At 35.0% G+C, this 23,355-nt stretch overlaps 1 protein-coding gene and 1 pseudogene across 3 annotated transcripts in view; both read right to left on the bottom strand.

The window, feature by feature from the left end:
- FSTL5 (follistatin like 5) overlaps positions 1-23,355 on the bottom strand; it is a 768,518-nt gene that overhangs the window by 26,429 nt on the left and 718,734 nt on the right. The window lies entirely within an intron of this gene.
- On the bottom strand, positions 9,278-9,406 carry LOC128776840 (U2 spliceosomal RNA; annotated as a pseudogene).

The raw sequence follows: 23,355 nt of genomic DNA, 5'->3' as shown, positions 1-23,355 counted from the left end.
AGACACAGAATCCAAAACAGGCTCCAGGCTCTGAGCAGTCAGCACAGAGCCTGATGCGGGGCTTGAACTCACGGACCGTGAGATCACAACCTGAGCTGAAGTCGGGCGCTTAACCGACTGAGCCACCCAGGCGCCCCAAGGGAGATCCTGCCCTTTGATTTGTACTTCTACATTAGCTTCTTAACTCATCTCCACACCTGTCTTCTTAAAACATAATCTCCACAACTGTGCACTTTCCCAGTGAAAATCAGATTTCATCTCATCTCTGATCAAAACTTTTAATGGCTTTTATCACACTCAGAGTAATATGCCAATGGCTCTACTTATTCAAACTCATCTCCTACCACCAGAACTGCAGAGGTCTCCAAGCTGCTCCTCAAATATGCCCAAAGATTTCTATTCAGTATGTTTGCACCCAGCTCCCTCTACCTTAAATACTTGCTTTGATTGTTCTCTCACTTTTTTTTTTCAATCCATATCATCTTTTCAGAAGCATACCCTGCTTATTACCAATCAGTTTACATTCTAATGTCTTATTTGACCTTTTATGTATTTTAGTGGGCTAGAGGTCGTGCTTAGATTCTGGTCATCCCTGCGTACTTCAAAGTATTAGTCTCCTCGGGGCACCTGGGTGGCTCAGTGGGTTAAGCGTCCGACTTCGGCTCAGGTCATGATCTCACGGTTGGTGGGGTCGAGCCCCACGTCAGGCTCTGTGCTGACAGCTCAGAGCCTGAGACTGCTTCTGATTCTGTGTCTCCCACTCTCTGCCTCTCCTCTGCTTACTCTCTGTCTCTTTCTGTTGCTCAAAAATAAACAAATGTAAAAAAAAAAAAAAAAAAGTATTAGTCTCCAGGCCTTGAAATTAGAGTCTAACTCCTGAATTCTGTTATCAAATCTAAGAATCATTTAGTAAGGCTCTGCTCAGCCTCCAGCAGGCTGTTCTTTGGTTAGCATTATATGATTTCCACATTTCATTCTCTATTAATGTCTATAAATCCCTCATTTGAAGGGTTATTGAGAACACTGTAAATGTTATACGTAAAGTACTTAATAGACTGCCTGGCACAAAATAATGAAGAGGCTCTACTATTACTATGATTGCTGGTCTAATGAGATGCATGAGGTTTCTGAACAGGAAAACTAGTTTTTCCTGCTGAGCTAATGAGAATTTTATTAGGAGTCCAGAACCAATTTTCTTGTTTAGATTGCCTGGACTAATCCAGAAATTACTTGGGTTTAGAATTATCCCACAGAAAGTGAAGCTAGGGATCCCAGGGGCTGAGGTAAAAGTGTGGAGGTCCAGCATAGCTGAGGGCATTTGAGCATCTGGACTGGGTCTTAGGACTGCCTATATTGCCTGTCCTTGACTTCCTCTGACTGTGTAACCACCAAAAAAAAAAAAAAAAAAAAAAAAAAAAAAGGAAAGGATTTGAATATTCCTTACAGGATACCTAAATCCTAGTCTTCAAAGTGCCCTGGGGAATGTATTTTATTTTTAAAAAATAAATCAACCATAATGCGACACATTTCTTTTTTAGAAAAAGAGAGTATGAAAGAGGCCAGAGTGTTGCCTTGGAAAGGACCTATGGCCTGAAAACACATTTACAGCATATTACAATCCAATCACAGCTTCGCTTATCTATTTGGAAAGGCATTTATACTGCACTTATTACCTAGTCCCTGTTAAAGCTGTTTATGGAGACCACAAGGAAGAAATAATTTTTATGCTCCTTTTAGTTTGCTATAAATTCAGAAACAATTTTGCTTGAACAGCTGATCTGTGAATTAATAATGAGGGACTATAACTTTTTTTCACTACAGTATGTCAAGTACTTCTTTGTGTTTAAAAATTGATGAGACTCAAAACTCCATTTCTTTACACGAAACAGATTTCAAAGGCATATGGGGCAATCACCACTTCCCTCATAAGGAAAGTTCTTTCCAAGATCATGTCTTGGCTAGTAAAAAAATAAATAAACAGTGTTTAGCTTTAAATTCAGTATGAAATAAAATACTATGTTCTTTCATTAAGTACTTCCTGAAAGTATCCTGACAAATGATGTAAAGAATCATTTCTGGTAAAATATGTCATGATTTATCTCAGAAATTCTACCCTAAGGAGCAACTGGGTGGCTCAGTCGGTTTAGTATCTGACTTCGCCTCAGGTCATGATCTCATGGTTCGTGAGTTCAAACCCCTTGTCAGGCTCTGTGCTAACAGCTTGGATCCTGGAGCCTGCTTCGGATTCAGTGATTCCTTCTCTCTTTTCTGCCCCTCCCATACTTATGTTCTGTGTCTCTCTCAAAAATAAACATAAAAGAAAAAAAAAGAGCTTTAAAAAAATTCTACCTTAAGAAACAATTAACTGAGTCTTTTCATAATGTAAATAACTCTCTTAATTGCTTTCATTGGCCTTATATATTTATTTTTATGTCTACTGTTTTTGAAGAAGCAGTATTTTCTCTAGATTATTTTTCATTCACTATTAGATTGAATTTACCAAGACTAAGACGTTAGTGAAATGAGAATCCTATCATTCGTATAAATGGACAGGTATAGGTCAATATGAAAATACTCTCTTCTCCAGATATGATGCCTTAGTCCTGAGCATGGACACATCAGCAGCTGAACCAAAGTCAACCTGAAAGTGACCTGAGGCAGTGGACAGGGTTTGACCTTTCTAGTATTTTATATGGTTTATCATCAGTTGGAGGATAGAGAGGAGATAAAGCTTTACTGATGTTGAAAGATTGCCCAGATTATCCATGTAGTAAGAATAATTCTTAAGGTAACTTTAATATAATTATTTTATCATTGGAAATAGGGTGTTGATTTAATCAAAACATTTCCTGGATGTTTACTGGGATATAGGGGATGACAGTAAATGATATAGTGTCTTCAAGGCAAATAGTCTACCCTACTTAAGGTTTTAATTTTTGCGTGGCAGGGAGAAAATTTCCTAAGTAGTTTCTGCAGACGACTTGCATTTTCATTTGAAGAAAAGCTTATACTTTTTTTCCCCCTTTATCTAAATTTTTAAACACATTTATTGGTTTTCTTTTGTGTTTTTTCTCATTCTATCTCTTTATTCATGTGTGTGTGTGTATATATATATATATACTATATATATGACTATATATGACTATATATATATGGCTATGTATACTTATATAAATATATGTATTATATATTTATATATGCATATAAAGGAAATCCCTTCTCTTTCCTGTTTTCTCTAGGACTCAGTATGCTAATAAGATTTTGTAAATGTATAGTCTCTAAGTGTGGAGACTGGAAGTTTAAGTCAGAAAATGGCAGAACATGACTTTGAATCTTTGCAGATATGCACTCTGCACATGAGCTTCAATTTTACAAATTTTAAAAGGAAAAAAAAGGTTATATAATGTTGGAAATTTTTTTAGAGGCAGACACTAAAGTGAGAAAAAAACTGTAGCTAGGAAAGAAAATCATTTATATTTCATAAAATGTTGGTATCTTGACTTAATGTTCAAATTTTCCTTATTTAGATATTAGTTACATCAAAGTATGTCAAATACCAATCCAAAGATTCTGGGGATGTGTCTTCTTCCTGTACAATGCCACAAGAATAGGCTGAGCCTAGCAAGGATTTATCTGTAGTTAAGGCTATATTTGACAATACGGCGAGCTGGGCTGTGTTATAGATCTCATAGATCTTTGAATAATCATGTATTGTATTTTAACAGGTATTAATTGCCTGGGAAATTCATATTCCAAAGACTGTTGGCCTCCTTTGGGAGAATGATTAATATTTTGTAATTCTTATATACTACCACAAGGCATTAGAGAGAAAAAAGCAGAAAGCCAGATGTTCTGGTCTGAGACAATCTTAAGACCTTGGCGTTTGCTTTGGAACTGGAGAGACTTTAGAGATGATCTGGTTCAATCCCTTCATTTTACAGATGAAAATCTTGAAGCCCAGTGAGATTAAAGGATATACCTGAAGTCACACAGCTCGCTTACTGAGGATCTTGGATTAGGTCTTATGTTCTTAAATTCTATTCCTCTCTCAGGAGTGAGATGGTCATGAGTAGAACTTAAAACTACTGTGGGAAATATATATATATATATATATATATATATATATATATATATTTTTTTTTTTTTTTTAATTAGTGCATAGAAAGAAGGAAAGAGTAACTAAGAATGATTGAAGATTGTAAACCAACAGAAAATTCCAGAAAACAAATACTTTCAAAATCTACCATTTTCTAGGTAGTATCTCAATCTATACTATTTGCACAATATTATTTGTTTTGTGTAATTTATAAACATTTTTGTATCTACATATTCTTTATTATAGGCAGATATTAAATTTACTAAAATTGATTAACATATATAGATATGATATATATGTTATATATTATATATACTTATATATATGTTGTGATATGTATGTTTGTATGTATGCATGTCTGTATATATGTGTATTTTAATTGTATATATATGTACACATATAAATTCTACCCAAATGATATTTATTTAACACATTGTCTGTTAGGTACTGCAATAAGTGAATAAGTGAACAGTTTAACAAAATTCTATTACCTTACTTCCAGCAACATAATGTCTAGAATGCAAAGATAAAAAAAACCTCTCTAATATAAAGTACAATATGATAAATGCTACAGTAGCTATAATCATAATCAGTTTGAAGAACACAGGAAATGGACAGAGTAATATAGATGCAGCTACAGAATGATACTGAAAAAAATATGGAAAAAATCCTTAAAAATAACAGACACAATTTGATGTGAGTTTTAAATGAGAGACAGTCCTTGTAGGCATGTGTATGAAGGTGGGTGTTTTTAGTACAGGAATTATTCCAAGTTCACTTCTACCACATTCCACTTTCCCTTTCCAAGCTTGAGGGCACATATCTTTCAATAGAAGAAGGTAAATTTTTATTCTACTTATTGAGAGGACTAAAACAACCATATTTTCTCTGATCTGTAGCTATGAGGACCTTGAAAATAATTTCACATAAAATTTACTTAGTTACCTAATGGTCTCTAGCCACACTTAAAATGATTGCCAACTGTCTCAGAGAATTCAACAAAAGATTTTTGTATATGTTTATTTATTTTTGAGAGAGAGACACACACACACACACACACACACAAAATGTGAGCAGGGTAAAGGCAGAGAGAGAGAAGGAGCAAGAACCTGAAGCAGGCTCCAGGCTCTGAGCTATTGGCACAGAGCCTGACACAGGGCTCGAACCCATGAACTGTGAGTTCCTGACCTGAACTGAAGTCAGAAGTTTAACTGAGCTACCCAGGTGCCCCTTCCAAAGGTGGTTTTTGAAAGGACTTGTATTCTCAACCAAATATCATGTTAAGTATAAATTATGTCAAAGATTCAGACAATAGATTTAAAGATCTAAATCTATTGTTCAGATTGAAATATAAACAATGCATTATCTACTGCAGAAAACCAAACATCACTAATATGCAGGCATTGTAAACATATAAAATAAAGATTGGCTAAACATTACAAAACTCCCAACTTGGAAACTAAATACTCTAGAGTAGAAGTTAACTTTAAATTTTTGCCTAGACCTCAATATGCTTCCTTAGGAAAATATCGCCCTCATTTTTATTGTTACTTGTAATTTAACTTAATTCAATTAATTTTACTAAACTCTTGCTGACTATTGATTTCTGTAAGATCCATGTTACATGCTGTGTCAGCCATGAAAATAAGATCATCCGTTCTTCTCCTGTGGGGACCCTAATTGACTGAGGGTCTTGGCTGCTGTGCTTTGAAATCTATAGATGCATTTGTGACCTGACCATGTTTTCAACAGGCTGCTCTGAGCCAGTGCTCCAGTCCAGTACTGATAATAAAGCAGACCCATTCCCTCTAGAGGCGAGGCTTCTCTGAATGAGGATTTTGGCTCTAGGACTTCCGAGAGCACTATTAAATCTTCCAGATCTCTGGCAGTCTAGGATGTTTCATCCAAACTGACTTCCTTTTCTTTTCATTGTTCTTCACTCAGGGTCCGACATGCACAGGGTCAGGTAACACCCCCAGCCTTGTCTGTCTCCCTCCCCATTTGTTTTCACAGGTGTTCCTCCTAATAAATTTCTGCTTAGTGTCTGCCTTACAAAAGACCCAGAATAAGACACGTGCATATAAATGATATGTAAAAATAACGCCCAGTTATAATAAGCCATATTGTGAAGGTGACAAAACTTCAATAGAAGCAATAAATTTTTATTAAACCAGAAGGTCAGCCCTCATAGTAAACTGTCAAAATTAGACTGTTCCTTGGCAACTCTCAAAAAACCTATTCATGTTGGTCAATGAATGCAACACTTTATGCTTCTACGATTCAGAAACAATTGGACTTCCCCAAAGGAATCAAAATAGTTTTTTTAAGTGCACTTTATTTTCTGATTATAAAAGTTAGCATGCCATTTAAATTTTTTTTTTTAATTTACATGATATTTCCTCTATCTGTAATAAGTCCTCATGTTTCTCCCTTCTTTAGTATGACTAGCCATGGAACTTGTTGTAGTTGTCTTAGATTGATTAATAGAAATTCTCCAACAGACATAAGCAAAAAGCCACTTATTTTTTAATGAAGTCAAAGATTTAAGAACACGTCTGTATTGGTCAGCACTTCATGCAGAAGATACAACAGACGGCTCTCAGTTGGAGGAACAATTTTATCAGCCCACTAGTCCCCATAAGAGAACTGCTGACGATAACCCTGAAGAGAGAATGAAGATCTATAAAAGTCCCTTCTTTTGTTTCTTCCATCGACTCTCAAGGGATTTATATACCCTCCTAGATTCTTCCAACTCTTTGGGGGATTTTGGCTATTGACGGCCCACTTGCCTGATGTAAGAAACTAAGCATTCCTCAGTGTTTACTGAAGGGGTGAGCTGATGTTCAAATTTCTGTGCAAACTCTGCTAGCGTTTTCACGTTACAAGCTTTGCCTTCTTTATTTCTTTAAAACTGACTGAACACATCACTGCTACTGCCACTTGTCTGACTTGACCAAAATGGTTGTGTCCTTCACTTCTAATAGAAACGTGTTGGCATTACCTCTGTGATAGCCCTTACCATAATGAATTAAACAATGTTTATATACGAAGCTATTTCACTCAGTGATGAAGAACTTGGTTGAAACACATGAGTTAATGATTTCTGTATCAGAATCTTCCACCTGTGCCTATGTTTGTCTTCAAGGGTCAGATTACGTCCATCAAAAAAATTGGGACATTGCGTTTACTAAGAATAATAAGAATTACCGGCTCTTATAGAGATAGAGGAAAGTAAAGCCTTCCCCTAACTGGTTTCAAGATTGCAGAAGAAACTTTCTGAAATATGTGCAAGTGGCTTCCACTAATTACATTCAATCATTCCCTAACTGAGCATTCCTGTGCCAGACAAGGAGCTGTGGGCTAGGGAAAACAGTACAACGATTATGATTCTGTTTGTTACTAGGAACCTTATTCTCATGGGGAAGATAAATATGTGAACAAATAATTTTTGAAAACTGAGTTCTACTGTCATATACACTTGCATAGAATTCTATGAAAATGCAATTATCAAGGGCTGAAATGCTTCAACAGATGAGATTAGGCACGGAGACCTTGCAGCATAAGAGAGCCTGGAATAGTAGGGGCACTGTGAACAGTCTGTGTGAAACACAAGATAAATATTAGGAAGTAGCAGATGGGGAGGATGAAGAAAAAAAATGAAAAACCTAGGTCACAAATGTCTTTAATGCCATGAAAAACATTCTGGTATTTCTTTCAAAGATAATGTGTGTTACTGTCCTATTTGAAGCATTGGTTTGATTCTAAATGCAATATGAGTACTAGGGTCAATTAGACAAATTAGGATATATTTTTGAGTAGAATCAACAGCACTGGTTGATCTTGTGAAAGCGTGAAGTGAGATGGTGGATGAGAAGTCCACTTATAAGCAGAAGTCACATGGCAAGACGTGGGATGGGGAGAAAAGTACCAACTGAAGTTTTGTTTTGTCTTGTTTTTAAATCTACATTCAAGTTTCTTTTTTTTTTAATGTTTATTTATTTTGAGATAGAGACAGCAAGTGTGAGTGGTGGAGGGACAGAGAGAGAGGGAGAGAGAATCCCAGGCAGGCTCCATACTGCCAGCATGGAGCCCAATGTAGGGCTCAATCCCACAAACTGTGAGATCATGACCTGAGCTGAAATGAAATCAAAAGTTGGATGCTTCATCAGCTGAGCCACCCAGGCACCCTAAGGGGATTATACATTTCTGAAGGGGAGCACTTGCCTTTTTGTCTTGGTGATGGAGGACCAATTGTCTATAAATGACTGTGTGGGCAAAAATGGCAAAGGCAAACAACTCGCTCCCTCAGCCCCACGCACATCAAGGCTGTTTAGAATAAGGCATGTGTGCAAAAATAGCCTACAATAGGGGGAATGGAGTTTCATTAAAATCAAGGAGGGTGAAGAAAAATGCTTTTAAAAGTCTGTGGGTGTAGGGAAATTTAACTCAAATAGCTGTCTATAAAAATAAGATAACGTTGAGGCATCTGAAGTGATTTTCTGCCTATGAGCTCCATCTGTCCGTTTGAAGTTTTTTACATTTATCTCTAAGTGGGCCAAAGTCTATACTTATTTTTTTTCTTTTATGTTTACAATGTACTAGCAAGAAAATAACAACTGTTACATACAAATAAATGAGCAGCTTATTGTACTGGATGTGTTCATGGTGAAAATGAATATACCATTCAACAAAAGCATTTCATCTAAAATCACTCATATGTTGCCTTTTAATTATCCTTTATCTCTTGCTGATGATTAAAAAAATAGGTTGCCCAGTTACCATCTTATATGGCTACAGAATCGTATTTTTCCAATATCTCATGGAAAAAAAGATTATAAAAGTCTAAAGAACACCCAGAATTATATTTCACTTCTATAATTCATGAACTAAATGAACAAAAGATAACTGAATTGAATTAAAGTATATCACTACTGGACAAGGGTTCAAAAGTAAAATTAAATTGAAGAATCTAATATAATGAGTCTCTATCTTAAAGATACTTAAATGTTTTTACAGAGTACTTAATTATCACATACGAAGTAACATTTTGGAAAAGACAAGCAATCAACTCTGATATAATAGATTAGAAATGAAAATCCATATTATAGTAGTTCCTGTCTCATACTTGAAATTGAAATATATATTGTATCCTTTCTAAAGCCTGTGCCTGTAATATTTTATAGTGAGTGTAAATAATGTTTTTAGAGTATATAACACAATGTCAGCCATGAAGGAAGCTCATAGATGATGGTATTAAACTGATAAGAACAGATACTACACTTGATCTTAGCCAAAAGGCCTAGAAGTGATCATAGATGATGATAAAAATGAGGAATGAGCTTGCTTGTTTTCCACCAGAAGTAATTTTTAAGCATTGAAACCACCAGAACATAGCACCACCCAATTATTATAAAACATACATTATAATCAATATAATTTAATTGATTTGATGTCTTATAACACAATAAGCCACTGTTTATACATTAGCAATGAACATCTCTCAAAAAACATCCCATAAAACAAATTTCAGAAATATGTCTGACCAACCAATAGATTGTGCAAAATCTCTCCACAAAACAAACACACACAAGGGGAAATGTTAAATGGAAGTAAGTGTGTATGTACTTGTGTTGAGGAATTGGGTCAGATGGGTGTCTTCAACAGAGCAAAGTTTTTAAGAACATTCACACGCAGCACTCCAACCAGACTATGCAGGTTTGTGTCCAGCTTCATGATGTAATAACTTGTGTGACGTTGAGCAAGCCATTGGATTTTTCTGTGAATCTATTTCTTTTTTTTTTAATATATGAAATTTATTGTCAAATTGGTTTCCATACAACACCCAGTGTTCATCCCAACAGGTGCCCTCCTCAGTACCCATCACTCACCCTCCCACCCTCCCACCCCTCCATCAGCCCTCAGTTTATTCTCAGTTTTTAAGAGTCCCTTATGCTTTGGCTCTCTCCCACTCTAACCTCTTTTTTTTTCCTTCCCTCCCCCATGGGTTCCTGTTAAGTTTCTCAGGATCCACATAAGAGTGAACACATATGGAACCCTGTGAATCTGTTTCTTAATGCATGAGATGGAATTGGTATGGCTGTTATGATTAATAAGCTAAACATGCACAAGATACATTCCGTTGCACAGATTAAGTAGTTAATAAACACCAGTTATTTTTGAAGTGATATTAAAAATATCTGACAACTTATAGGTCACAGGCACCAACCAATTAGAATGCATGGCAACCTGGTATACACCTCCTCAATACAAACCCTGATTATTTAATACACACTTATATGTGCATGTGTAAAATATATGTGCATAAAGAGTGATTTGTAACCAACTGACACTTTTCAGTTGTTATTACTGCAAAGTTAAGTTATTCACATAACAAGTTATAGAGATATCCTTTAGTGTATCTAAAGATTATGTCAGGAAAGTTCTCCAGGTAGTGGCCAAAATGAGTTGGCTCTTTGAGAGGCATTTATTGATGCCATGGTCTGGCATATTTTCTATAAATGATTGAAAATGGATTAGTGCCATTTCAGAAGCTTCAGGTCCTGTCAGAAATAGATAATGCCTAACAATACAATATATGCTAATATTAGAGTCATAGAGAAAATAAGATGACTTTGCAGTTCATCTCACAATGACAAGCATATGTTTGATTTTCCTTTTTTTTTAAACCATAATAAAAAAAAAAAGAATAACCGTAATGTTCCTAGGGGGTACCTAAAACAAACATTTCATCATTGAACATGTAAGGGATGTATCAACATACAGATTTTTGTTCCATTTTTTATCTATATATCATCTATCTAACATCCATCTAGCATCTATCTATCTATCTATCTATCTATCTATCATCTATCTATCTATCATCTATCTATCTATCTATAGCAGCTAACACAATGAGTGTAATCACATATCTGGACTTGTTGATGAAATACTTTATTTTCTCTCCTCCTACCCCTACAGAAAGTCTCTGGCAGTCTCAGTCTCCAAAAGAATGGGGATTTGTCTTGTTCTTTTCATGCTGTTCCGAGTTTCCTAATGAACATCTATGCTGGTGGTTGTTGATTCTGTTCAAAATACTGATGTGCCTCTGGACCGGCCAGATAACATATCTAGATTTTATTTTGGAGATCCTTTTTTTTTGCCATGTTTTCATCTCACTCTTGTGTGAAGGTCTCTATCATGGCTGTGATTTCAACAACTAATGGTGTTTTACTTCAAAAATTACACTATAGGATTAATGTTTACAGTGGCACATATTGAACATAATAGAAATAACTGTGAACAATTCTTTATTAATTCATTTTGAGTATGTACTGATATTCCTAGTCAACTGAATAATAAATTTTGAGAATGTTCAAACATTTACCTATATAATGCTCGTCAGGTAATAAGCATATAGATTTATGATTTGATTACTCTGATAGTGACACTAAAAAATTCTCCAGTATTCCATTTGATAGATATTTATTTAGATTTCTTCTATGCCATCTTTGTTACAGGATGTTTTTACTCAAACTATTTCTCACCAGAGAGAGATAAGGCACTCAATACAGCTACCCACAGTTTTGTGAATCATCAGTCCTCATGATTGACAACAAAACAAATCAAGACAAAACCACACTATCCTTGGTTTTGAACTTTTTCCTATATCTTGTTTGCAGAAGACTATGATTTGCTTTCTCTATAGCACCAATGTTAAAACTTAAAATTAAGGGGTGCCTGGGTGGCTCAGTCGGTTAAGCGTCCTACTCCAGCTCAGGTCATGATCTCACAGTTCGTGGGTTCAAGCCCTGCACTGGGCTCTGTGATGACAGCTCAGAGCTTGGAGCCTGCTTTGCATTCTGTGTCTCCCTCTCTCTCTGCCCCCCCCCCAAAAAAAAACTAAATAAACCTTAAAAAATTTAAAAATAAACCTCAAAATTAAAATGAACAAAAAACCAAAGCTTCCTGAGCTTTATAAGTTATTTAATAAATATACTGAATATCAACTACAGATGAAGCTCTTCTTTGCTGTGTTATAATTTGACAAATTCAATAAAAAAATTACACTCTTTGGAGAAATATTAGCCATGGGGTGGGTAGGGTTCTAACTTACTTATAAACCTTACTAATTAGTCAATAGTGCTATAAACTAGGTTAGTAGTAAACTGAAACTGAGACACCTAGGGGCTCCTGGGTGTCTCAGTCAGTTAAGCATCCCAACCTGCTCGGGTCATGATCTTCTGGTTTGTGAGTTCAAGCCCCACGTGGGCTCTGTGTTGAAAGCTCAGAAGCTGGAGTCTGCTTCAGATTTTGTGTCTCCCTCTCTCTCTGCCCCTCCTCCTCTCATACTCTGTCTCTGTCTCTCTCTCTCTCAAAAAATGAATAAAACATTAAAAAAAAAAACCCTGAGACATTTAATGAAATGTCCACTCCAATACACATTGCTTTGAACCAGAAAAAAAATCACTGAGTAAATGTCTCTAGAACATTTTCAGATTTTCATGAAAGATATAAATTTCAAACAAACATTCTAGGAGATTTATAAAGAAATCCACCTGAGAAAGGAAAAAAATAAACTAGATTCTCTAAATCTTAGAATTATAACATTCCCAGCGTTCAAGGTTTTGTTCAGTCACAAGTTTCAGTCTAATCCTAAATGAAATAACAAGTTTCTCTCTGAGGAAAGTCCTAGTGAATTTTCTTTTCTTAGCACTTAGAGGAAATGTGGATTCGTGCAAACCATAGAGATAGATGCCCAGATTGAATAAACCAATGGCCTGGTCTGTAACCATTGTAATTTAAAGGACGCTGAGAAAACCTCAACAAATGAAGCCCTATAGTCTCAGTGTTACTCTTGAGCTGCCTCAAGTGATTCAAATATCTTCAAACTGAGTCATCTTCTTAGGATGTTACACAAGTGGTTGATAAATAGCAGCTCCTTATCTCCATAGCACTAAAGCCATGGAGAAGTTTTCAGTAAGCTACAAACTGGGACTTGACTCATTGCCCTTTGCTCTTTTATGCAGAATCACCGTGCCAGACAGGCATTCAGAGAAACATTACTAAGTACACGACTTTTTAACAAATATTTACTGAGTGCTAATTTGTAAAACTGCTATAGTTATAGTAACTACACCATGACAAGAAATTTGTCAACCCAAAGCAGTAGGAAAATAGCATTTGTTAATCACCTATAGTGTGCCCAGAACTGCACAAGATCTTGCAACCAACTCAAAATACTGTGAAGTGAATGTCCTTTACAATAGGTGTATTTTAGACATGAGGAAGCCTCCTCTTAGACTCTTTCTTTTGTGAGTAATAGGATATGCACTCCAGACCTTTTAAAAGGAAAAGAATATGGGGATTCATACAGATAGAAATTCTAGAACCAGATCAAGCATAGCTGAAATTTGGTCTAGAGTCATATTAATATAGACCATATTTTTTCTTTGTATATTGGTTCTGCCATCTTCTATCTTGATTTCAGGTCTGGGCTTCACATGGTATGAAAAGAACTGCTGATGCTTTAGATCTCCCAGACCAGCCTACACAGAAAAACAGAAGCTGCTTTCTAGAAAGTCCCAGAAAAATTTTTCATTGTAACATATGGGTTCTGAGTGGGTTACACGCCTATGTCTGAACTAATTATTATAGTCAGAGAGAATATGGGGACGTATTTGTCTATCTCTCTGTACAGGTGCTCTTCCTCTTCAGTTAGTAAGTGAATAAACATATGCAAAAGACATGGACCTAAGAAGAGGGAGGGCGAATCTGTAGCAGACAGTTTTCTTTTAAAAAATTTACCTTGAGAAAGTTTTTTTAAAAGATTTTGAAGAATCACACCCCATTGGAGTCTGCAGAGAAAAGCAGGGAAGAAATGAAAGTGAAGGTGAGTGGGTAAGGCTTTCCCCTCCTGCCACCCCCACCTATCTCTGTTAATGTCAACCTGGGTTGACATTTATTTCTTTTACATAAAGACTTCAACTTCGACATAGGGTTCCATTGCTTTAGTAAGAGAAAAAGAAAGAACACTAATATTTTAAAACTAGGTGTCAGTTGACCTGAATATGGACATAAATTGTGTGTAGTTGTAGGTGAGGAAGGGGGAGGAATAAGTGAACAAAATCATTCCAGCGAATTAAAGATAAACTAATATTTGAAACAAGCAACATTTCTGGATGAGACGCATATCCCTAGCAGACAATTTTTTTAAATGTCCTTTACAAAGTTTAATTTGCTTAAAATTGCACTGTAGTGAGTGGTAGCATCTGAATTTGAATCTATATTATTATCATCTCAAAGTGTGAGTTCTTTTTAAAAAATATCTTTTAATTTTTGTTAACTGTTGTGATATTTACATTGTACTATAGGAAAATAAGATAAAGTCTGTATTCACTTTCCTATTGGAATCTAGAATAATGTCTGGCATGTGAACAGTTCAGCTGTATTGAAAGAATAAATGAAATAAACTAACAATTGAGGTGAGGTTGGTGCACTTAACAAGAAGTTCTGAGGAGAGTGCTAGCATAAATGACAGAGGAATAGAAAATGTCGGGGCGCCTGGGTGGCGCAGTCGGTTAAGCGTCCGACTTCAGCCAGGTCACGATCTCGCGGTCCGTGAGTTCGAGCCCCGCGTCAGGCTCTGGGCTGATGGCTCGGAGCCTGGAGCCTGTTTCCGATTCTGTGTCTCCCTCTCTCTCTGCCCCTGCCCCGTTCATGCTCTGTCTCTCTCTGTCCCAAAAATAAATAAAAAACGTTGAAAAAAAAAATTTAAAAAAAAATAAATAAAAAATAAAAAAAAGAAAATGTTGCATGAATTGGAGTGTTTTTGAGTTTGGCCAGAAGATGGACATATATTAAGAGGGTCTATATCAGAATCAGAGAGAGCCCCTTAGATAAAATGAATGGTTAAGTGGGAACAGGAAAGTATGGTCCATTCGCTGGAACATAAAGTATGTGCAGATCAGTCCTAGGAGTTCCGATTAGTAAGGAAGTGGGTTCAACGTAGTTTGGACTTAACCTATATGCAAAAGGAAATATTTTAACATTTTTTTTTCTCCCCAGTGCAAAACTATATCATCACAGCTAGGAATTCAGGAAGAGGGATGTAGTGGTTCTCTGTTTAGTGAACTGAAGTGGGGAGAAAAAGAAGTAAAGAGAAACAGTGAAGACCTCATTGCATTAGCAAGGTGCGAGATAAGGAAGCTCAGCTTAGGTCTGTGTCATGAGAGTGGAGAGGAGCAGATTAATAAATAGACATTATGAAGTTAGACATGAGCAGACAGCAAAAAATTACTGTGGGATCTGTAGGGACTGTAGACACCACATCATATTTTTTTTCCTCTATCCCTTCTGAAATCATTTACCTTTGGAAGAGGAAAATCAAACTTATCTAAGCAAAATTAAATACTGTGTTAAAGGCCCCAAAGGATCTGAAGAGCTACTTTCCAACCTAGGTCTTGTGCGAGTCTCAACACAAATGAGAGAGAACGAAAATTCAGAATGCCAAGGGGACTCCAATTAGGGAAATTATAAAAAAAATTTATCAAAGGTGGCTTTGAGATAAGCTCTGAAGGGTTTATTGGGCAGATGATGAAGAAACAAGGCATTCTGCAAATAAATGCAGATAGGTGAGAAAATACGGTGTAGGTTTGCTGTGAAGAGGAGAGTTTAGTTGTAGCACAGGTGCATACAAGAGAGAGAGGGAATGTTTTAAAGGTAAGTTTAAGATAATTTGTAGAGGACATCAGTCATTAAGGTTTACCTGAAAAGTGAAAAAAGGACTTGAACACTAAAATGTATTAAGTGTTAAGAAACTAAATTTAGACACAGCTGAGTTTATAGCTGGTTCCAACACTTATTAGTTAAGTGATTCACCATATGTAGAATAGGGATAAAAATTTATGTAGCTGCTAGTTTTAAATGAGGCAGTGCATAAAAATGCTGAGCTTATTGTATGGCATAGAATAAGTGCTCAATGTTTCCTCATTACTCTTAACATATTATATAATAACCATAGTAATAAGAACAAAACTATAACCAAGCAATGCAACCTGAGGGTATATAAATGATAAAGTAAACTCACACTTGACTTCAGAAAATCAGGCTTTGCTACTATATTAAAATAAAATTGTAGAAAACCACTTTAAATGATTGTTATACATAGGACCAGAGGAAAGTTGGACATTAATCATGAAGCTGCTAGACAATACGAATAAGTGGTAGTCATGTATTTCCTGTATTTCTAATAAATTTCCCATGTACCTGGGCTTCTTTTTCTTAATATTTTCATTCCTTTATTTCCTGATAAAATTCAAATTCTTGATTTATTTATTCGCATAACTTTTAGGAAATCATTATGAGTTTATCATAATAAAAAAGGTGAATCTCTTTAAATTATTTACCTGAATGACTTACATTTTAATTTAATGATATTGTTTATATTTAACTAGTATAAATACAAAAAAGAAAAATATTTCCCTGGTGAATTTGAAATTTTAATAACAACTTCATAATAGGAAGATTAAATATAACGTATCTGCCTTCGGTAAAGCCACATATTATGGTTATCCAAAGGTGTTTTCAAGTATTTAAAAGTTTTAAAAGATGGTAATATCAATACATCTTTATATGATGTTGTCAAGGCACAGACTTGAGTCAGGAAATGAAAAATGTAAAAAAAGGTTAATGTGACCTCTCTTTTTATAAGGTCTCTGATAATGATGATACCTATGATATATCTCTTTATTCATAAAGCATTCATTATTAAGTTATCAATATAATGTATATCTCAAAATGACTGTTGCTAAATAATTTCTATTCTATTCTATTTTTGTAGTGTTTATTTATTTTTAGAGAGAGAGAGAGAGTGCAAGCAGTGGGAGGGCAGGGAGACAGGGAGAGAGAGAATCCCAAGCAGGCCCCTTGCTTTGACATGGGCTTGATTCCGTGAGATCATGATCTGATCTGAAATTGAGTCAAACGTTTCACCAACTGAGCCACTGGCACCCCTCTGATTTTATTTCTTAAAAAAATAATTTGTGTCCGAAAAAATCTCTCTAAATTATATTCCATTATGTTCCAATGTGAATAGTAATTTGGACAGAAGTAAGGGTTTTTGATGTCAAAAATTACCAAACAAATTAAGGCTATATACAAGGAATCCTAGAAGACATGTCTAGCCCACATAAAGATATGTGTACCTATGATCTACTAAAAATATTTTTTAATATCATCTTCCTATGTAAACTAATAATCTATTTTCAAATTATTTTCATGTATTAATTAAATAAACATTGTCCAGTTTTTTAATAAAAATTCTTCAGATGTTCCAAATATTCTATTATTTCATATTTGTGCAGCCAAGTTTTTAAACAGAATTTAAATAATATCCACTTTAATTAAAAACATTAAAATATTTTCTATCACTCAAAGTTGATGAATAATCTTGATTTACATTACAGGGGAAAAATCTAGGTTATTTTAGGATTTTCTTGGCTTAGTTACATAAATCAGCCACTACTTTCATAGCACATGCAAACTCTGATTCCCTTTCGTTTCAAAGAACTAAAAATTGTATTTATGGATGCAAATTACATAAGCATAAAAGTAAGCCTCTACATTATGACAAAAAATGAATTACTGTAATTTCATACAGTTTTCCTTGAAAATCAGTTGCCAATATAGAAAAAAATCAATAAGTGTTCATTATCTCCCCCAAATAAAAGAAAAAAATGGAAGATAAGAAAAGTTTTCTTAGTATAGAAAAATTCAGCTAACCTCAGTCTAAACAAACACAGACATTTTAACCATAACTAACCCAGCTAGCAGCTTTATAAGTCATTTAAGACAAGTGTCATTTTTATCTCCTCTGAAGTTGGCTATTTCAATACATTTTGTGAGATTTATATACCTACACAACACTAGTGTGTATACCAAAGGATATAACCCTGGCAGTTTGATATTTGTTACCTAGTGTTCTTAATCTACTCATGAGGTCATGTTGAGTATTTCCATTTATGACTGTTGACAGATGAGACCTAATAAGCAGTTTCTCTATATATCTACTAATTTGGTTGGTTTTTCTGTAAAAGTACATTTTAAAGGCTTCTGATATCCTTAAGTACCTTACTTTTGCTTGAACCAAATCTTAACCCTAAAACCTGAAATTTTGCGGCATGGTTACTTTTTCAAAAAAGAGAAGCAAGAGCTAGTACACTGCTACATAACAAGTGAATGATAATTTAATGGAAAAAAAAAGGAATGCATTTGTGTTAAAATTATTCGATTGGCTTACAACAACCAGTTCCTTTTTCCTACATGGATAGCCATAGTACGACAACATCTCACTATCTCACTGTAAATATACAGCTAGATTAAAACAGCACAAAATATCAACTTGGGTAGATTCACAGTGAATAGTTTTGACAGTCTTAAATCATTGTAGACAGAGAATATCAGTGTCCATCTAAAGACAGCCCCCCACTACCACCACTAATTATACATTTAAATTAACTTTGTTTTTATAATTAACCAAAATTGAAAAGTGATGTATACATAAAAAAGTATTTAGCCACATTCACAGAAAATTTCCAAAATGTTTTATGACAGTAATTATGAATTTATGCATGATTATCAAAGATAAAATTATTTATTAACAGTATTGCTTTGTTGAGCCACAGTAAGTCTTTCATTCAAAAGGGAGTTTTTGTTATGCTATGATACTTGTATTTAAAGTTTTAGTACTTTTATCAAATGTTTCAGCAATAAAAATTAATGAATTCATAAGATATTCTGGTAAAAGATATCATCTTCCTTCAATAGAATAATAATATAGTCACTTCAGATAGAATTAGAAACTCCAATATACATTATTCTTTTGTATACACATTTTATGAGATCTAGTTAATGCTTTATAAGCTTGATTCAAAATACTATAATCTATTAAATATATGCATGAAATAGGTCATGGAGTGCATATATTAAATTCACATAAGAAATTACTTAAATTCTCAGGATGAGCTCTACCCCTCACTTAATGTATTGCATTATATCTTCACTTTTTATATGTTTATTTACTAATGTTTTTAAATGTTTTTATTGTTTATATATATATATATATTTTTTTTTTTTTTTTGAGAGAGAGAGGCAGAGTGTGAGCGCAGGAGGAACAGAAAGAGAAGGAAACACAGAATCCAAAACAGGCTCTAGGCTCTGAGCTGTCAGCACAGAGCTTGACACAGGGTTCAAACTCAAAAGTCACAAGATCAGGACCTGAGTCCAAGTTGGTTGCTTAACTGACTGGGCCACCCAAGTGCCCCTGTTTATTTACTAATCTTAATTGTTACCTGAATCTGTTTTTACTACCAAGCAAAGAGAGCAATCCATGTAATTTTATCATTGACTCATTTAAGGTAAAATAAGTTAGATTTACCATTTCCAGCAAAACTCAAAATCATATGTGACAAAGGAAAAACAAGTACAAGTATGCTGCATATACCCCACAGCTGTCACCTAACAAGAATACTGGGTCCTATCAAATGGACAGACCTATGTTTTACTGAACACTTTGATGAGTTAGCATAAGGATCTCTGAGAGAAGCAAGAGCTATGTTTCTTTGCATAATAAAACTCAAGAGGCAGATCTGCAATGTAGAGTGTTTCTAAATAACATGTTATTCTTGCTCCATTGATTTCTTCCTTTAAAAATTCTATAGAATGAGTCTATTTAGGGGCTTTATTAAATCCTAGAAGTTGGAGTCTACTAATAACATCTGTACAAAACTTCTCCTTTTTTAAAATAATGAGATTCCCATGTTTTAAATACAGTTTGCCCTTTAAGTCAAATATTGTTTCCCTATACAATAAAAAAAAATTACAGCTATTATGAGCTACTAAGCTAAGTGTATATGTATCCAAAAGAGATGCTGATCTACTTGGTTCATCCACTTTGGACACTAGGCCCTGCTTATTTATTTATTTATTTATTTTTACACAGGGTTCAGATAGTGCAAAGACCTGTTAATATAGGACAGAGACCAAGCAGGGAAGCAGACCGTGTTCTCTAACTCGAGAAATAATGATGATAACACACTGAATACACACACATACATGCACACACACACACACACACACACACACACACACATCCCACTTGGCTGCAAGCACACCACTTGGTTTTCTGTCTAAGCATTTTACACTCCATGTGTGTATCACACTAGTATGGTAAAGAAGGTTGAAAGTAAAAAGGTAATCCAGTAACCTTAATGAAAAATAAAAATAGCATTACAGATCCAAATTGAAGGGTATAGTGTGTTTATACTTCTTTAAAAATAAGATGAAGAAAGCTGTCAAGTGTTTATGCAGAAGATGCTTTGCACCCATGTAATAATGCTGGAAGGTTTTCCAGCAATGATTTGTATATGTATATTCAGACACGCTCATAAATCTACATATATGTACTTTGTTTAATAAGCAACTTATGAATGTCTTATGTTTTTCAGATAGTGCACTAGGCTCTGTACATGTAAGGATCCCAAGATACAGAAGGTCCTGACAATCTAGAGTGTGTGTTTGTGTGGAGTAGAGAGGGCAATGAAGAATTTCAGAGACACTGGGGAAAGAGAAGGCCATGGTTTCAGAATTTATGAATGTTTCAGATATTTACTATGTAAGAGAATATAGATAGAAAGAGCTCCCACTCCTAGGATATTTAGAATCCTTCTAGTTTGTTAGTTTATTTCTTTGTGGGAGGAATTAGCATATAAGGATGAATGGAGTAAAAAAAAAAGAACTTCATTGAACTGTGATTTTGTGAGCTCTTTAAGAATCATTTTGCAAAACAATTTTAATTGTTGCTTCTCATCCTGAGATTATATTTTTCCTAAAAATGAATTGCCCAACTGATATTTTCAATTTCTAATGTGCTAGGATTTCAGTGTAACCAGACAATTTTACTGCTAAAATTGTATCTCCTTACACCTGGCCAATCCATGAATCAAGTCACAAGTGTAGAGTTGTCTTGATAAATGGCTAACCGTATATATAATTTTGCTTTAACAGATTTGATAAAATATGAAGAAGAATGATATACTTTACTTTAACTTTCACTTTCACAGAATGTTTATTTTTCCCTTGGAGAAGCTTCAAGGAAACATAAATCAACTCCAATCCCTTCTTAATCATTTCCTTGCTGTAATTTATAACAGAAAAGGAGTGCTATAGACCTCTCTCCAGACTCACAGAATAGTGCCCGTTACTTGTTATTTCAGTTTTCTTCATCTCTTGCAGTGGAGCCATAGCCATTGGCTGTGCAGGAATTATGACTGATCCGAAACTGGATAAGCACTGAGCCTCTTTTCCACATTTGACTGCAACCCTCTTACATTACACTCTTCATACTCATTCGACTTTTGAGGGTCCTAAAACAGTACCTCCAACTACCCTTTCCTTTCCAGCCCATCAAAATTGAAGAGTAACACTGAAGTCCACCAACCATGGAATTATCCAGTTTGAGATATTTATTCGACACTGACATCATCTTGGAGTATGTGGTAAGGAAGGAAGGAGTTTTACAAGGAAACTTTTGGAACATTATTTGTTTGTTTGTTTGTTTGTTTGTTTTGTTTTGTTTGGTAGGTCAGGTCCAGAGGAAGAGAAAAATGTGGAAACTGGCATTTTCAGGTGTTATTGCTTTTAAGTTCTCTATTATATATACTCTATTCATCTTATTGTTTATCAATGCAATCATTGATTGAAATAACACACACACACACACACACACACCCTCCCAAGTTCAAACATTAATTTTAAGAAACTACATAATCAACCAATCAACCCATAAAGTAAAATGCTAGTAAGAAAGATTATCAAATTTCCCAACAACTCCATTTTCCTCTCAAGAAGTAGAAGCACTTTAAAGGTAAATTTCTAGAGAAATATAACCCAAAGAAACAGAAAAACAGAGTTTGAAATTCTAGGCAATATTATCAAATGGTGGTGTTGGGGGTGATGTTAAGGTTAGGCAAGCCTTTCGAAGCATCTCAAACAGCATCATCGAAGTTGCTATCTCCCCTTTCTACTGTAGGACTACTCCTGAAGTAGCACATAGTCTAGAAATGACTTCTTTCTTGTATTTACTGTAAGTCTCCTGTGTGCCAGTTGAACTAGATGGGATTAAACTTGTCTGTAGATGCAGTCATAACTTCAGAGAGGACAAGAGATGGAAGACACATGATTTGTAGACCTATAAGGGTTAGGCTGTAAATACACATTTTTTCCTTCATGTAGCACCTATTTTAAATTTTTTTAATGTTTATTTATTTGAGAGAGAGAGAAATCATGAGCAGGGGAGGGACAGAAAGAGAGGGAGACACAGAACTTGGCCTAGGTTGCAGGCTCCATGCTATCAGCACAGAGTCCAATGTGGGGCTGGAACCCAAGAGCTGTGAGACCGTGACCTGAGCCTAAGTCAGACGCTTAACCGCCGGAGCCATCCAGGCATCCCAATGTGGCACCTATTTTAAATTGTATCAAAGGTATTATTTTGGTCAGGGAAAATTTTAAAGAATTTCTTAGAGCTCTAAATGTTGTGCCCCTTTAATGGAGGTGAAACGATCTAGCTGTTACCTTCTTCCTTATCTTCCAATTACTTTTATTCATGACAAGTCAAAGGCTCTCAGAAAGACTTCTGCTAATTCCTGCATTTGTTGTAGTTGCTGGCCTTCTAGGTATCTTGCACTAAGCTTTATCAAGTTTCCTTGCTCTGAGCCACCTTGGCCCCTATGTAATTTTCTCTTTAGTCACCCCTCTACCAAGAATAAATCATTCTTTGGAAAAATTATGGAAGAACTTTCAAAAGGCAGGGGGAGTTCCATGGAATTATTTTGTCACTCATTGCTTAGATATCTTCCACCTCATTAGCTACTCCTCTTATTTTTTCAATTCTGCTCACCCGTTGAATCTTTACAGGGAAAATTAAAAAAAAAAATATGATAATTTGATAAATCACTGCCAAACCTGTGTTTTTTTTGTTTTCTATACTTATTAGAGTAAAACTTGCACAGTAAGTTGTAATCTTTACACATACTACAACACAAAATTGACATTAAATTCTTTTCTCTTCAGAATGGTACCAAAAATTAAACAATATAAATTATGTAAATGTTCATTCTTTATGAATTTTAGTTGCTTTGAAGTTAATACAACCATTGTAATACAATCATTTTTCTGGGGAAAAAAAAAACAACTTGGTTTTAAAT

This window comes from Panthera pardus, unplaced genomic scaffold (genome assembly GCF_024362965.1).
Source record: "Panthera pardus isolate Hobbes unplaced genomic scaffold, ASM2436296v1 HiC_scaffold_13, whole genome shotgun sequence".
NCBI lineage: Eukaryota > Metazoa > Chordata > Mammalia > Carnivora > Felidae > Panthera > Panthera pardus.
The sequence above is the reverse complement of the archived record's forward strand: the minus strand, read 5'-3'. Positions and strand labels throughout refer to the sequence as shown.